The sequence below is a fragment of the Triturus cristatus genome, chromosome 2_1 (assembly GCF_964204655.1).
Source record: "Triturus cristatus chromosome 2_1, aTriCri1.1, whole genome shotgun sequence".
Lineage (NCBI taxonomy): Eukaryota > Metazoa > Chordata > Amphibia > Caudata > Salamandridae > Triturus > Triturus cristatus.
The window spans coordinates 327080268-327098885 of record NC_140581.1 but is presented as its reverse complement, the minus strand read 5'-3'; the positions used below and the strand labels follow the sequence as shown (position 1 = coordinate 327098885).

The window sequence follows — 18618 nt, the reverse complement described above, 5'->3', positions numbered from 1 at the left end:
TTGTGAGAAACTAAAGAGTAGCAATAGTCCATGGGTTGAGGGGCTTACACTAATAGTACAATGTAAGACACACAAAGAATCAACCATACTCTAAAGCATTCTAAGACTTTTATGTTTTAGTAGAGTGTTTCCAAATGCACATACAGAAGGAAACTCCACATTGCTGACTAAAACCCCAGAAAGCAGAAATAAATCATAGGAGAACAGTTTTGAACAATTGAAGACAATTAGGAAATGTTCAATAATTTTACCTTTAAATATAGATACTGGCAGGATGAGGGTTTTAATTTCCACGGTAGTATACCACTCAACTCAATGAACCCACATTGTTTGGTTGAAAACACAGTTCTGATAGAATCTCTGCTCAACCTCTGGTAGCTGTGGCACAAGCAGCAGGCAATCTCCAGAGAAGTGCATGCTAAGATCAGCAGTACCAAACCGAAAATTTCAAAGAACACAAGACAATACAAGTCCCAAACCAATCTAGAAAAAAAAAAAAAAACTATAGAATAAAAAGATAAAATGATCAATAAAATGGGTTTAGGGAAGCCAAAAATAGAAAGCTATGACATGTTATAGAAAACGTCACCTAAAAAAAAAATGTGAAATTGAAAAAGATCAGTTCACAGTTGACTGGGACCCAGGTTCACTTTCAGGCCAACAGTGATGGAGAGGATGTTGAGGTTTTCTCTTAACACCTGATGTCCAACTACTGGGAAAGTTCCTTGTAGTCAGTCCTACCAAACCTAATACCTCAGGGCAGGCATTTGGACTGCAAGTTTCTCTAGCCATACCTCCTGCAGGGTCCAGTCCTCTGTGGTCAAATGGGTCCTCTTGAAGTCAGCAAAACACATGTATTCGTAAAGTGCATTGTGGCACTGAATAACAGATGTTTATTGTTACCTAACTCAATGGTACCCATTTTATTGATCTCAGAAGAATGAAATGCCGAGTGGACCCAGAAGAATATTTGAACCCATGATCACAAAGTTAAACATATCTTTCTGAAGTAGATGCATTATTCAACTGAGCTGCCAGACCCTGCCAGAGTTACGTTTCTTGTCCCTGTAAAAGGCAAAGTGGGGGCCAACTACTTGCCCCTTGAAGTACAGACCACTGGAGCGCAGTTCTAATCTGAAGGTGCCAGTAAGATTCTTTAAGGGAGTGCTTTTTTTCCTGCAAGAGTCAGGAGTGTTCTTCCATCAGGGAGCTCTTCTACATATGGAGTCTTCTGTGGTATAGGAATATTCAGTGAAGTGCTGTTGAGGTGCCATATGTATTCTACACACTAGCCAGTGTTTGCCGAAATGCTTCTACCCAATCCTAAGTATTTTCTTACAGTCCCCCTCCTTCTTTTTTTAGCACTTCCTTGTTGTAGTACTGTAAGATTGCCCAGGACTATATGTTTCAATGTGGTGGTATATTGTCAGAACTGGTCTTCTCCTCCACTTTAACTAGAGCCTGGCTGTTTAGCATGTTCTTGTGCATGACTAGGAAAAGACCTCCCTGGCATCTCCAAGTCAAAAGGGTTAGTGTTAATGCTGCCCATTGTGCTATCAGCTGTTCCTGTCTGCTCCCATTAGTTCTTTCTGTGCTCAGTTGCAGCTATTGTTCGCTGAGTTAATACTCCCACTCAAGAATTCATATTCTATCTCCTAGAGATGTGATGTTGTGCAGAATTGGTTTTAGGCCAGCTAGGGCTCAGACAGCCTAAAGTACCTTTTTAAATTAATGTTGACTTAAGTTCTCAATAATATGATTCCTTACTAAATCGGATTTATAATATGAAGTAGGAAATGACTTTGAAGTATTTATGTAGCATTTCCTTAATCGGTAATTCCAACTAGGGCTATCCATGAGAAAGCCTACCTAGGCTTACACAGTTAAATGTCTTTTATATTTTATTTCAGTGTGAGAGCTCACTAACCCCAATATGTAGTGTGCCCTATCTTCACATATCAGCACGCCGCTCCATGGGCTTACAAGACACACTTTAGCGGTGACTTATGAATTGTCTTTTCCAACATGGAAAAGGCACTTTTCCTTGCCATATGTCACTGCAGTGCATGTAAAAGACAGATCGGACAGAGCACATTGTGCCTCCTGGAACACATATATTTGTTTTTCGTGTGTGTGGCTAATGAAAATACACACTGCAGCCCAAAAACAACATTTAATTTGCACACCATAGGTGTATCTTTTCACTGACCTTGGCTGAAATCAATGTTGCCACTACCATTTTAGTGCCAGCACACACACATTCCATCACTGATTACTTGTGTCACATGCCACACAGTCCTAATAGCTACAAAGGCAAAATATCTGCTGTGAGCATGCATAAGAAGTGCATTTTCTAGAAACACTCAAATTAATCTGTTAGCCTTAAGAAGGCTACATTGTAAGACACTGCTTTGGTAGAAAATATCTGTCTATAAAACATATGTTTTTGTCTTCATGATAGGCTCTGAAAATGTCTACAAATGGGACTCCATAAAGATTTTCAAAAGTGCTTAGATTTCAATATATAATAAGGCCCCATCATGTTTTCTGAGGTCATAGCATTTTTCTATTTTTAATGTCACCACACCACATAATACAAATGTCTTAATTGTCCTAAGCGTGAGAAATTCTTGTGCATTTTGCCTCCTTCCGGTGTAAACATAGCACAAGTTATGATTTAGCATTAGCCAGGGTATCATTTTAAAAGTTTCTTTTATGTTTTAAATCTGGACTCTGAGTTAAAATGTTCCAATCTAATGCATGTCATAGCATTGCAGCCCCATTCAGTGAATATATGGCATTTCAATGTTAAAGAATGCTGTTTTAGCACCTTTTTAAGTGACAGTATGAGCACCTCAGTGTAGACATAATATAAACAGACTGTGGCAAGATAAGTGTTTTAATAATTAATCAAGTAATCTCGACCTCTCATGACGAGACACATATATTAGCCCACAAGGGCTAAGAAGTAGGTGATATTGCTGAAGATGCTGTCAATTAAATGTATTGGTATGTAGCTTCTCTCGTTCCAATCAAAGTATGCTGGTGTGGAATCTGTAATTAAAAATCTCCACTCTAGCTGCTTGTACCAACAGAGATATGAAATATAAGTTTTTCGCAATAGAAAATCTACTTCACAAATATTTTGACAAATTATAGGTGTACAAATATATCAATTATATCAAATAACTTAACAGCCCTATGCCTCTATAAACCTCAATTAATGTTGAGACTAGGTTTATGGTATTTAGCAGTACTGTAAAGTCATTTAAATGCAAATACAAATTTAAATCTATGCATACCATTGTAATCTTCTGTACACTTGCTTCCAAGTTATTATAAATGTGTCTATTTACTCAAGTTAAATTATTAACATTGCAAATGTTTAATGTTTCAAGCAGCAGGGATTTACAAGTGTACCATAAAGATACTTTGTAAAGTCATTGTGCTGCTACTCATACATTTATGATCCATACTTTGCTATAATATGAAATCAGACCCAGTAATTCATAAAATACAATTTAATTTTTTGATGAAACAAACACTTTTTGACCAATCATGAAAAGCACATCTAATTAATGTACTTAATTAGGCCACATTATAACTTACAGAAATATTAAATCATCTTATATTGAGTTAAATCTATATATACATTCAGAATTCTATTCTAATTTAGAAACTTGTAATTCCTTAAAATCATTTAAGTGCAGTTTGTATTGAACGTTTCAACATCTAAAGTGATATCCTAAATACAGATATGTAATTGTATTTTGTATTTTGGCCCATTGGCAATAACTGACATTGTGTTCTATATTGGCTTTACAGTAGCGAAGCACTCATTTCATTGTTTGGTATATGGCTGCAATTGAAAAATCTTGGAAGTGACATTTGATGTTCCTCGCATTAGTGTTCTCAGTGATATTGTGCTGATGAGTGAATAAAAATTGCAAACTACTACAGTTGATGCAAGCACGTTCAGTTAATGTGCACAATCTATCGATACTGTGCTATCTGTGGGGGTCAAGATGTCTTCCTTTTCCAATGAACTCAGACGACTCACGTACCATCAACAAAATAATGGATAATCTATAATCAGTATATAAGTGTGTCTGGAATTTACGCAAACTAAATAATGCTAAGCAGTTAGTGAACTAAGATCAAAATATTGCACTCTCTCCATTCATTGTCCGTCCATTAGGACTGATAATAGTTATTGGTGACACTTGAGGTATTTGCCACACATATGAGCAAGCTGAGTATTTTAGTACTAATCCTAATTCGAAAGTCACCATCTTCAATATTCTGAAAAGAGTGAAAAAATCCTTAGTTTCATATGCTAAGGATTTTAGACTTTTTCTCGCCAGTTATCTGATCTTTAGATCTAAAAAATTCAGCCATCTCCCTACCATGGCTGTCAAACTACTGTAGGAATATGAAATATTTTACTGCTCCTAGTGACTGTGAAATAATCCAATAAATTAGCTCTTCCTTCTGTTGAGCATCATACTTACAATATAGTACATTAGTTCTTTAAGAATCAAGAATCAAATTGTTTGGTTCCGGAAGTGGGCATGCTTTCCTCAGCTGTTGTAGCTTGATTCTTTTTATATAAATGCAGTGCTTTCTTAAGAAAATTCTCCCTGCAAATTTTATGTATGCCTTCTTTCATGCTTTTACACCCTCATCCAGTTGTGTACTTGCTACTGTTCTGTGCAGCTATTCATTATTCACCCATTGCTGCTATTCCTGCTATTATTCACAAAAATAGATTATGATCTTATCTTTTAGAAATGCTGCTGTTTAATACTTTTGTCTTCTCTCTTGTTCTCTTTTTATTGATATATTCTAATTTTTGCTAAATGGACATGATGTCAATGTAAACAGAGTCACTGTCCCAATATTGTCAGCATTTCCATAAAGAGTGGGTTGGCTGGTTTTGTAAGGAATCCTTGAAATGAGAGAGTAGACTGTAAATGACCAGAAAAGACAAAGGTAATTAGGACACACTGCTTTTCAGATGTCAGCTCTTACTCTACTTGGAGTGTAGTCCTACTAAAGGTTCCTATTGTTTTCTGGAGTTCTACATGTCTTATTTGTATTAGCAAAACAGTGTATCCAATAACATACTACTTGACAGCTATGACAACATCAAAATCACTTTAGAATCATCATCCGGATTTCAAATTAATGTGTACTGCTGGTGGTTGAGCAGGGTAGCAGTAATACATACTTTATGCCACTTAGAGCTTGCATCATACCAGCTGTCTTATCCTTGCCCCAACATCTGTTTCTAGCATTACAGTCAGCAGTACCATAGAGCTAATTTTTCTAATCTGCATACAATGGCCATCTCCTAATCTACATGGCATCTGAAACAACATCAACCCTCATATTATATATGTAAACATACACACATTAAAGCCCTTACTCTTTTGGAACTATTGCAGCAGATAATCGTATCTAGAGCTGAACAGTGTTCAACTGATCTAAATTAGGGGTGTGCAGAACTTGCGTAGTTTCACTGTGGAATTCCACAGAGATACATGAAAACTCAGCGTGATTCCATGGTGTTTTGTGAACAATGGAAATCAGAATAGCTTGCTGCTCATGCTGAGTTTTAACACGGGGAGCTTGTTCTTCACTGAAAAATCAGTGCAAATGGCACCACGCTGCATGACAGAGGGCACTGCTTCTTTGCTGCAGCACAAGTAGATTTTCTACTTGAGTAGCAGCTTTCTCTCCGCAAATGGTTGCGACTGCCCGCGTTGGCAAAATCTCACTGGGTGCCCTCCTAGGGCCTGAAAATGATGCTGCAGGACACCAATTATTGCTTGCGCTTGCCAACTTGCCATTGGTGAGCCACACGCAAGAAAAAACTCTGCCCCGTGGCACTTGGTGGAATTTGACAGGAACTCTGCTTTAGAACCGTAATGCGGCGTGGCCAAAGCTCTGCCAACTCTGCCAGCGGAGCAGAATTCATCACACACCCAGCCGCCCCTAATCAAAATAAGCATTTGCTCTTCTGTCTGACTCTTCTGTGAAAGAGGAATTATACCTTTGGCTGTTGTGATGAAACTCCTGCATGTGAGGTGGAGGGTTTTCTAGATGAAAAGGACCTGTTGGCCTTAGGCTAGATGCAGTGGAGAGTAAACAAGGTTGCGAGGTCCTCTTCTCTTTTTTGTTTGTTTATGGCTCATTTGCTGCTGCTGGTTTCTTGGATGTACCGGGTTTCAAGGATTAGCAGACATTTTGGTAACAGTAGTTTTAAGGGTCATGAATATTGGATTTGGTTCTCAGCATGCTCAGGAAGAACTCAGTGACAATTGTGGGGATAATCAGTTATGCTAGCCTGAAGAGGTTTTTGATTAGATTGTTGTTGAGAAAGCCTTTGAACAATTACTTTTCCTTTAAGTGGATGTAGACTATCCGTGGTGTGTTACTGGGATTTCAGCATTCTCATTCAAGTCCAATGATAAAAAGTACTAGCTTACAGCAGGTATCATGAAAGTTAATTGAGGAGAACAATTTGACTTTGGAAAGAGTTCCTTTGGTGAGTCTTTGTCTTCTGCATTCACCATGGCATTGATAGATGCATTTCCAGCCAGGGAGGTTGAGGTCCTTTGACAAGACATTGGTCTAATATTTAATCCATAAACTAGGACACATTTAGAGGGGTCTTTAGATTGCATTGCATTGCAGCACTATTTGTATGTATAACTTAATTCCCTGGATGACACCCCAAAGTACATTTTCAAACAAGTAGTACATTATCTGTGTTGCTGAGCAGTAAGTGAAAATTGAAGAGGACCCGGAGAAAAAGTTCCTGAAGTATGCATATCCAGGCTAGCCTGTGAATGACAATGAGGCCACCATCATTATCGTGTAATTTAGATGTGCTGCATGTTGTAGCCTGTGGGAATGAGGAAGCCTGGGATGTGCATGCAAGTGGGTGAACCATGTTGCAATGATTAACATTCTATCTAGTTAATGTGTGGTAATGATGTGTGAGATTTATTTAACATAGTTTGCTGTGCAATAATGAGCATGGTGATGTGAGTAGGATGTACATGAGGTTTATGGGAATTGATGTGTGGGTATGCTCTGTGGCTAATCTGCTAATATGTCTGCAAATTATTTTTGGGGTATAATAAGACAGAAGGTACATGATAGTAGGTTAATTTGTGTGGTAATAAGGTTTTCTGGCCCTCGGCTAAAACAGGAGCAAACAGAAGATTTTGTCTTGTCTCCTTTTAGCCTTGGATTCACATGAAGGGCTGCATGGGAGTACACAAGATAAATTGAAAGAGCAAGACACTCTGTGTACAATCCTAATTGGTTTATATGAGGCTATGTGGTCTGATCAGGCTATGTGAATTCACTCACACTCAACAGCCGCCATGTTTCAGCATTGGGGGATTGCAATGTCTTTTATAAGCAGCTCGCAGGGTAGGAAAATATTGCAGGTTTATCGATTAATGTGTGTCTCAGTGGGTCTGTCCGCTTATGTGTACACAATCTGTTCTAAAAAGCAAGGAGGTTTTGTAGCCTTGGAATGTCTTTTTAGAACAGTTGACAGTGTTGGTGCGTTCATTAGGGTGCTTGGGCATTGCCCACTAATTAATTTGAGGCACTCGAGTAATAAGCGTTGCCGTCACTCACTCATATTTGCAATCCCAGGCCGCCCGAGGCAGTCGGCTCAGAAGGGGGCGGGGCAGCAGGAGTTCAGTGTCTGATGACAGGCATCGATAATCTGTATAAGATGGTAGGCGGAGCGCACAGCAAGAGTGCGCATGTTCTGTTTAGGGCTTAAAAAATTTGCGACCAGCCCGAACATGCGCACTAGGCTGCTTATTGGAAGAGCGAGGGTTGTTCCATGATGCAGTCCCCGGTCTCCTAATGAGCGGCAAGTATGACTGCTAAAGCCAATCTTGGTGCTGCTGGAGCAGCGTCTGGATTAGCTGAGATGCACGCGGTACTTGCCAGCCAGCCAGGAGCGAGCATGCCTCCTCGAGGCAGACACACCTCGTGTTCACTGCTACCACATGACGGGAACGGCTGAACCTGGCAGCAGTGGCCGGGTGGGCACCAGCGGGGACCCCGGTCTGAATATTTGTGGAATGCAATTTCTTCAAGGGGAGACCACTCCATTTGGGGTTTTGGTGTATTCTCACAGTAGTGACCCACTCCCACCAAAGCAGTAGCGAAGCCCGTGATTCTGCGGATAGCTCTCGAAGGGATACCGCGTGAACTGCACCTCACAGGAAGGATTCCACATAGCGCTTGAAGATGAAGAGGTACTGCTGCATCAATGAGTAAGTGCCTTCTGTGAATACCAAAATGAGTAAGTGCCTTCTGTGAATACCAAAATGGTAGTAAGCTTAGGATTTTGTCTTAAGTTAGCTCTGTGAATGGGGCCCCACGTTCTTAATGCACATGTAAAATGTTGGGCATTAGATACTGGCACAAAGTTTCCAACTTTTGAGATGCAACTAGGCCGGCACTGCATTTTCTGTGGCACCAATGCGCCACCACTTTGCATCCATTTGTGTATTTGGCACTACATTTTTATAAGCAGATGATTTTCCGCTTTGGAAATGTATAGCTCCTAGGTAATGTAGCAGACCCTGAATTATTGCAATATTACATGCTGTCCCCCATAGACCTGACTGAATATTGTATGGCTTCAAGCCAATTTATTTGATTAATTGTGCTATATACTTTGTGGTAGAATCTACATGTTGTTATATGGCATCCCTTTATTAATGTAAGAACTGCATTTTCACAATTCCTTAACCTTCTTGCTTCTCAAGTTTGCTTGAAGATGCACCATTTACCCACTCTTTTTTCAAAATGTTCTTGGGGAGGAGAACGCCACCCAACGCCTCTTAAGATGTTTGTGCTCACTTGCTGCGCTCGATCGCTACGGTGCACTCCGACAGAAAGTTTACGCCCAACCACTTTCAAATGTCAAAAGCCACCACTGACAGTTGACATGGCAGGAAACACAGTGGGGTAAGAACTACCAGATGTAAGTGGAAGAGGTCTGGTGCAGCGGCCAGTGTGCCTAACTCCGGACCACGGGGTTCGCTTAATCTTCCTTACGGACCCCAACGCTGGGACCCCTCTATGGAGGTAGCTGTGCGCTTTACAAATGTTGGTATTGCATTTCATTTTGTTCGGAGGTCATTTCACCAGACATGACGTGCAACGGTTGTGTGACCAATGGGGTCTCTGGACAGAGCGCGAGGCTGTGTAAAGCCCAGGCTTGGTTCAGAAGGTATAATTGTTGCATAGGAGGTATTGATACTGCAGTGAAATTTCCATGTTAAAAGACTTGCTGTTAATGAGCATTGGTGCAAAGACCAGAGTGGCACTTTGGCTGCCTTTTTTATTTAAGGCCTGGATATCATTAAGGCAAGTTTGACTTTTAATGGGTGTCAATTGAGATGCTGTCCAATTCTAGTTGTTGTATGGGATTGCAAAGAGCCCTGGTTTAGCAATGAGAGCAGATTTTACTCAGAAATCGGGCGTTGACGTGTTGTTTAGCTAGGATTGTTTTGGTGTATGTTGATTGTTTTACAAAAATATGAGTTTGCATTTAACGTCAGACCTGCATTTTGATATTTTAAAACTATTCTCCTAAATACAAAGCTAAGCAACGGAAACATTATATAGTAGTTTAAACACTTTGTAGCTTCCTTATTTAAACTGAAACATGTTTATTAGTCTCCAGGCAGGGCAATAATTAAGGCTAGCTGCTTCAACTGTAAGTGAGCATGTTAAGTCTTGGGTGTGTCCTAAGTGTATTACCATTTAGACATAAGTATTTGAAATGGATCCATGTTCTAATGAATAGCCAGCATAGCTAAGGTCAACTGCAGAAATATTTTCCCATTACAGCAAATTAATCTAGCACCCAGGCCTTTAATTTGTTGCAGTTTTTGAAGGCTAGAGAATCTGAGAAGGCTGTTTGAGTGTTCCAGCTTTGAGAATATTAATGCTCAGGTTCTAGGATGAGCATGGGCTTCAGTTTGCCTATAACATTTAAGGCTCTGAAACAACAATACCTGCTCTTATTAACACACTGATTTTGAGTTGACTCCCCAAAACTGTTTAGTGTTTGCATTTTGCCCATAAGAGAGGCAGTAATGAGAAAGGTTTCTGCTTCGTCTCTTGTCTCAACTAATATTTAGAATGTCAGTATTTATACCATTAAAGCAAGGTGTCAATTTACCTAAAATAGCATTTACAACAGTTCAGCCCTTGATATAAATACAAAAATTAAACCGTCAATGATTGTATTTGAATTCAAAATGTTATTCCAATAAATACAGCATGTATTCTCAGACTGAGCTGAACACAGTTGAGCTTGATAATATGATGTAAAGTTAATGCGCTGGAGATTGTCAGATCAGCAATAAGTGGTTTATTAGTGGAGAGTAGATGAGGCACAGCACACAGCAAAGAAAACCAGATCAAAACAGTTCAACTGTCGAAGCTGGAACATAGAACATAAAATGCACACGCAGGTACTATGTTCTATGTTCCAAGCTGAGGGAAGGGAACAAAGGAAACTACAAAAGAAATAAAAGAAAGAATATAACACATCTCCTTTCTAACATAAAATAACATAAATCGTAATGATCAAGTTAAATATCTACCAGGTAAAATTCTAGGACGGACATTTTCTTTAACTCTTGACGCAACAGATTGCGTATGCACTAGAGCATCAGCAGAAACTTTCTCAGAATTGCATAATGGAGATGAGCCAGCATTATTTAAAACCTTGCATTTAGCAACCCTTCTCCTATTCCAAACCCTACCATCTTGAGTGATAATACTACTCTTACAAACCTTCACAATCTTAATAGGTTGGTAGAATTTAGAACGACCTTTTATCAAAAAAACAGTTTTTTTGATTCTGACCCATTCTCCTACAACAAAATCATGATCTTTGACTTTCATTTTTGAATCGAACACAGATTTCATTTTGTTTTGTTTTTCTTCCACACGTTTGGCAACAACATCAATATCAAACATGTTGTTATTAGAGTAAATTTTTTTAATCCACCAAGGACAGATATCAGAAGAAGGTTCTCTACCCTTCAATAGTCTAAAAGGACTAACACCAGTTACAGAGTGAGGAGTGATGCGATACATCCATAACTTCCTCCTCACTATCTCCATCCACGGGTCAGAAGATCCATTAATCAACTGAATGCCTTCTTTAAGAACACGATTGAAACGTTCTACTAGACCGTTTTCTCTTGGTTCGTATAGAGACGTGGTATGATGTTTAATGTTACACTGTAAAAGAAACTCTTTCATTTCCTGTGAAACGAGTTGAACCCCATTATCAGTCACCAACACTTCTGGTGCTCCCTCACTGGCAAAAACCTCTTTCAAAAAGGTAATGATCACCTCAGATGAAATGCTTGCAACAAATTTAACCTCAGGCCATTTAGAGTGATAATCCATAATGACTAATGCAAAACGAGCATTTAGAGGTAATTGCTTGAAAGGCCCAGAAATATCAAAAGCCACTTTCTGCCAAGGATGAACTGGCCAACTCACTGGATTGAGAGGGGCAGAAGAAACCTGGAGCATCTTATCACTACTTATGCATTCAGGACATTCCCTAACTGTTTTGTCAACCATGTTATCAAGACCAGGCCACCAGAAATTTTCCCTAATTAGTCGTTTCATTGACGACATACCCAAATGTCCTTGATGGGAAAGAAACAAAATCTTTTTCTGCAACTTAGCAGGAGGAATAATTTTTTCCTCCTTTAAAAAGTAAACCACCACTTTCTTCAATTTCAGCAGAAATACGACAATATGGAGCAATTTCCGCGGACACAAGCCTTTCCTTGGGCCATCCCTTTTTTATGAATTCAAAAATCTGTTGACACAAAACATCATCATCCACTTCTCTAGACCACTCACTTTCGGACAGATTTACAAACTCATGAGAAACAAAATCTTTTATAGTGGCAATAATGTCCACATCTTGTGCAATAGTGGACACACACCCATCAGAGCATGGTAGCCTAGAGAGAAAATCAGCTGTGACTTTATTCCTGCCTGGAACATACACTACCTCAAAATCATATTCTTGTAAACGGGAGGTAAGACGGGCTATGCGGGCCGTGGAGTTCCACCCACCCCCAGGAGATAGAATACCAACAAGAGGTTTATGATCAGTCCTGAGTAGGAACCTGCTACCCCATACGTAGTTACGAAAATGTTCAATAGCCCAAATGCATGCAAGTAATTCCTTCTCAATTACCGCATACCTTCTTTCCATAGCAGACAAGGTTCTGGAAGCAAAGGCTTCACACCACTCATCTTTCACAGAGCACTGACTGAGAACACCACCCAGTCCATAAAGACTGGCATCAACCGTGATAATGCACTTTTTATTAAGGCAAAAAGATTTAAGAGTAGGTGCATTGACAATCTCCTTTTTGATATCTCTGAAAGCCATTTCTTGTACATCAGTCCAAATAAAATCAGACGATTTCCTAGTTAACTCTCTAAGAGGCTCCATTTTATTAGCAAAGTTTTGTATAAACTTGCTATTGTATTCACAAAGACCAGCAAACGAAAGAAGTTTTTCCTTATTATCAGGAGCAGGAGCCTTTACAATCGCATCAACCAAAGCTTTTTTCGGTACCGCACCTTCACCAGAAAGAGTATGACCAAGATACTCAACAGATTTGCAAAAAAATTTGCATTTCAAAGCCTTAAGTGTTAAACCAGATCTACTCAACCTAGAACATACCTCATTTAAATTAATAACATGTTCATCCATATTTTTAGAAAATATGAGTATATCATCTTGAAAACATTTGACAAACATGTTCACATCCTTAAAAATATGATACATTGCTCTCTGAAACACAGATGCAGCTGAAGCTAGGCCAAAAGGCATTCTTTTAAACTGGAACAACCCATGGGGTGTGATAAACGCCGTGAAATGTTTAGAATCATCTGTTAGATCAATTTCGTGATAAGCAGACCGCAGATCTAAAGTAGAAAAAATACAAGCACCATCTAACATGCATATCATTTCATTGATGTTGGGAAGAGGATGACAGTCAGTAATCAAACTAGAATTTAACGCCCTCAAATCAACACATAGACGAATGCTATTATCAGGTTTACGAGCCAAAACAATGGGAGAAACCCATTCAGATGACTCAACCTCTTCAATGATATCATCCTTAACCATAGCATCCAGCATCACCTTAAGTTCCGCTCTAACACTAATGGGAACACCCCTCAACTTTTGTCTTATTGGAACAGCATTTGCCTTAACTTTGATCCTATGGCTAAAACCAACAAGTTTACCTAACTTATCTGAAAATACTTGAGGATATAACTTCATAATCTCTGTTCCAGATAATGATACTGCAAGTACTGACACTGGTTCTTTGCACCTCGGATTTAAAACAATGCTCAACTTAGCTTGATCACGCCAACCTAAAACATTGACACCTTTGAAGGTTACATACAGTTTCATGATAGTAGAATTCCCTCTGAATTTAATAGGTACAACCTTAAATCCTATAAAATCAATTTTTGAACCCTCAAAATTGAACGCAATGATATCAGGTTTGCAGAGAGAGTCACAATTAATCAACTCCCCAAAACATTCATAGCAATAATCTTTTGTAATTATGGTCCAAGGTGATCCAGAGTCTGCCATAAGTTCCAACTGTTTTCCCATGACATAAACTCTACATTTGGGTGAAGAAATTCTGTCAATCTCAGAATCTTCACAGTTGTCTTGAATTGAAACAACAATACCAGACTCCATACTACTTTGAGATTTATCATCCACCGAGACATCATGAGAAACATAAGAAACTTTACCCTTATTTGGAACAGAAAATGAAGATTGAACATTTTTTGTTGAACCAAACTTGGGTACAATCTTACACATTTTTGAAAAATGCCCTGTGCGTCCACACTTATTGCATTCTTTCCCCATTGCAGGACAATGTGGAAACGAAGCAATATGATCGGGATTACCACATCTGTAACAATATAACTGTTTAGGTTTAACACTATTCTTACTATTGAACATAGGTTTTGACGTGCTAGGATTTACAACACTAATCTCATTAGATGTGCCAGATTTAACATCTTTGTTAAGAGATTTAATCCATTTATCGGATTGTTCTAAAGCTTTGGCTGTACTAATGGCTACTTCTAAACTTGGATCCCCCAAAATCCACAACTGCTCTTGAACTTTCTTACTTTTAACATGAACAATTATTTGATCCCTGATCATTTCGTCTGTCATTAAGCCAAAATTGCAATGTAGAGATAATGCACGGAGAGCTGTTAAGAACTCATCAAAGCTTTCATTTTCATCTTGTGCTCTAGTGTAAAATTTGAACCTGTTGAGTGCCACACTAGTGGTAGGCTTAAACCTACCTTCAATACGTAGAACAGCTTCATCGTAAACATTATGATCCCCACCAAATCTAACTGGAGGAAGAGTCCTATACACAAGTTGGCCTTCAGAACCTAAGGAATGAAGAAAAATATTTTTTTTCCTTTCAGCAGACATTCGTTCACCATCAATGGCTTTAAGAAATGTGAAAAACTCCTTTTTCCATCTTGCCCATGGAATAGGTGGTTCCCCTTTGGATTGTAAAAATTTAGAAGGAGGATCAAATTGCATCGTAATACTATAAACTTACGAAGTCAAAAATAGAAATCAGTGCATATACGCACCCACAGTAAAGTAGTAAATCCAGATATTCCAAGAATGCCTATCACCAACTTACAAACTTATTCTTCTCAAAACATCTTTTGAAATAATGCATACTACAATAGCACATTTGAAAAAGATAATACTGCCATTGACATCTGAAATAGGTGTATCACGAAAGTATATCAATTTGTGTAATGATGTACACAAATTGAAACATTACACGAACCAAGCAAATGTGAACAAAATAATTCTGCTTCCAGCATCCCAGGGACAGTTATTCACGCTCTCAGCATATCAGCTAGAAAGAGTGGAGATTCCGATGGAGTTGCTTCAGTTATCTACTGTGGTAAATTCAATTAATGAGTTTGATCAAAGTCATAGTCACTATCACTGATACATATTTCGATCTTTTACCGCCGTCTGCAGAAACTTCCACCAGATTTACTGCACTTAGTTACTCGGGTATAGCGCTATTAAAATCACTGCTTGCGCTAAAGATATCGCCGCTGTAACAATTGTAAGAATGAATTTTACCACAGGTGTCGCAAATGATGCCAAACTTCCCTTGCTTGATAACCAGGATCTTGCTAAACAAAATCACGAACAGCGATTCACCGCTGCAACTCGGAACACTTCCTTTGTTTTTTTTTAAAATGGACGCCCGCGTGATGATGCAAAACGCAGCCAATAGGAGGACTAGAATCCTTGACGTTCACAATCACTACGAATTTCACGTCGCTTCTAGTATCTCAGCAACCTCGTTGCCCAGGAGATGACGTCTACAACACCCACAAAGCTTGCGTCGCTTGTCATATCTCAGCAACCTCGTTGATGTTGACCTTGATGACGTCTGCAGCAACCACGAAACCAGTATAAAACTCGTGAAACACGAGAAATTTCCTCACAACTCGGAGAAAATGAGTGGAAACTCGGGATTTCGCCAAAAAGGTACCGCAACACATCCAGTACTCTTTAATGGTATACCTTCACACAGGTGAATGCGGGTCCAGAAAACTCCAATAACCTGTGCCTCAGAAACATGGAGATAGGAGTCTTCTTCCGCTTGTCGCCAAATTTGTAAAGTAAATGCGCTGGACATTGTCAGATCAGCAATAAGTGGTTTATTAGTGGAGAGTAGATGAGGCACAGCACACAGCAAAGAAAACCAGATCAAAACAGTTCAACTGTCGAAGCTGGAACATAGAACATAAAATGCACACGCAGGTACTATGTTCTATGTTCCAAGCTGAGGGAAGGGAACAAAGGAAACTACAAAAGAAATAAAAGAAAGAATATAACATATGAATACTCTGATTTAGGCTCCTAAGTACATTATAGACGCGGAGGTTGTAATTGCTTCAGTTACAGTTCTGCCATAGGCAAGGGTATGAGGACTGACTTGGATGTTGAAAGGAAATTAACACCTCATTTGTTTGGAAGATTTCTAGGTCCTATTGATGGTTTGTAGTTATTGCTACATGTCGCTAGTGAAGTCTTTGGATCACAGCCCTGTGGCAAATTGCCTTTTCCTCACCCATCATACAAAGCACAATGAAGGAGGATGTGTTTTAGTTATGTCAATTCTTAGCATTGAATGGGTAATGTGAGGGTTATTCCTGTCTCCAGTTGAGTCTTGTGCTGCATTTACTCTAGGTATGGTTACAGTATTAGATCATATATCAATTCCAAATTTTCGTAGTCCATTGTGTCTGCAGAGGTTATTTTCTTTTGTAAAGTCGTTATTTTAGGACATGTTTGCTTTTGTCCTGATTTTTGATCGCAACAGAATGAGTTATTCCCGAAAAATTAGAAACAGTTTAGTCCTCTAATTATATTTTTGACTCTGTGGTACGTCAGCTGTAAATGTGTTCATTTGTTTTATACAGCCGCACAAGGTTTAAATTGGCATGTGACCTTGAATAAGGTGTTTTCCCACTTAAACATCTATACAGATAGCATGTGCTTTAAGGCAGAGGTCTGTACACTGGCTGCAGAGGTGGCTGTTTTAAAATGTGACATTTGGCTGTAACCCTATCTGTCTTACTTTTGTTAGGAAAAATCTAAAATTGCAGATAACTCAGTATTACAAGATGTGTAGAAATATTGGATGTTAAGAATCTGCATTAAAATACTGGATGGCGTTTGGAGAGAATTGAACAGCTGAAGAGTAATAGAAGGTAATCAAAGTTCTTCCATAGTTGTTAGCTGTGGTGCAAAGGACTCTGGAATTGCTATTGTATTTGACACAAAGTATTTTGGAATAGCTGTTGCAGGAAAGACACTTTTAACAAAAAGTAATATTTCTAAACCTTAAGCAGCAAGAACTTTAGTTTTATTTGTACAGGGGTTGATAAAAAAAATCACTGACTACGTTTATGTCTTAAACACCGATGTCTGAAAACTCTTGAAAGCTAAGTACCTGCAGAAACAGAAAAGGTAAACTTTCTTTAAGAATGAATCACCATCCTCCTGATAGTGAATTGTGGCGGGGATTTAGTCTCCTGCTCTATATTGAATCCCCCGAAACAGTAAACCTGCTTCAAAGCCTAAGGGAAATAACGAAGTCCGACCCCAAAAAGGATTTTTCCACAGCAGACTTTTTTTGCTGAGGTTTGAGAAGTGTCCAACCGGAAGACAACAAGCAAGGGCCATATTATCAAGGAACGGCGATAACATTATCACCGCTTTAGCGGCAGGAAACTGCTGCTAAAGCGGCGATAATGAGCTTGATAATATGCCCTTGTGAATTCCCATAGAAGCCCATGTTCCTTGATAATATGGCCCCATAAAAGGACAAGATGCCAGGCCTATCCATAAAGACACAGTTGTCTGAGCTATGTTTAGGTGGATTATCCTGCTCTGTGAAGTTTGCAGGTACTTTAGGACAGTGAAAAAGAAGAATTATACCTTGGATTGCCATAGTTACAGCTTCCAGCTTTGCTCTGCTGAAGATGTTGACCTCAAGATTTTTTATGAGTTCGAAAATCAGCATTTTGGCTGGGAACTACTACCAACTTCTATTCGAAGATGCTCCATTGCTAGTCAGCCTCAGAAAGTGCATCTCAGTCTAACACATCCGACTGGCTTACATTTTGAGATCTTTCTGTGTCTCATTTGACTGAGTGCTTACTCCGATATGTTTGGGATATTTTAATCATTTGGGGGTCTACTGACAAACGGCATTTTGTGGTATGTGAACGAGTACTACAGTGGCACTACTCATGTACTGCAACATGCTGTTCACAAACCTACATGTGGAGACCTCAGTCTCCGCCTCTCTTATCCTATATTTGGGGAAATTTCCACCAATGTGGCGGAGATCTCTGCACTTATAGGTGTCTGTTTTTGCATCAAATATTTGAGGGCCCAGGCGAAGTGGCTTGAAAACAGGCAATATTGACAGCTACATTGAAGGGTTTAGGGAAATTTAAGGAAGGGTTAGAAGGGGTAGGGAGGAGTTAAGGTAGGGGCATGCTAATACAAACACCCACCCACAAAAGAGTAAGGCTACTGCTATTATTAAGCTACACTTCTAAAATGATTACATCCCTAAAGCTCACAAAACCAGTGGTCACTGTGCTGCAGCCCAGCATTGAAGTAAGTCTAGCGACACCCAAAGCCATTCATAGGCACTGCAAAACACTCCAATAGAAAATAATAGAAATAGTGACTTAAAGTTACACCCCATTGGAAACAATGTGAAATAATCTAATTATGATGACGTTTTATTCATAGATAGATAGATATATATAGATAGATAGATAGATAGATAGATAGATAGATAGATAGATAGATAGATAGATAGATAGATAGATAGATAGATAGATAGATAGATAGATAGATAGATAGATAGATAGATAGATAGATAGATAGATAGATAGATAGATAGA

General features: G+C 39.0%; 1 protein-coding gene across 2 annotated transcripts in view; it reads left to right on the top strand.

The window, feature by feature from the left end:
• HCN1 (hyperpolarization activated cyclic nucleotide gated potassium channel 1) overlaps window positions 1-18618 on the top strand; it is an 893359-nt gene that overhangs the window by 831585 nt on the left and 43156 nt on the right. The window lies entirely within an intron of this gene.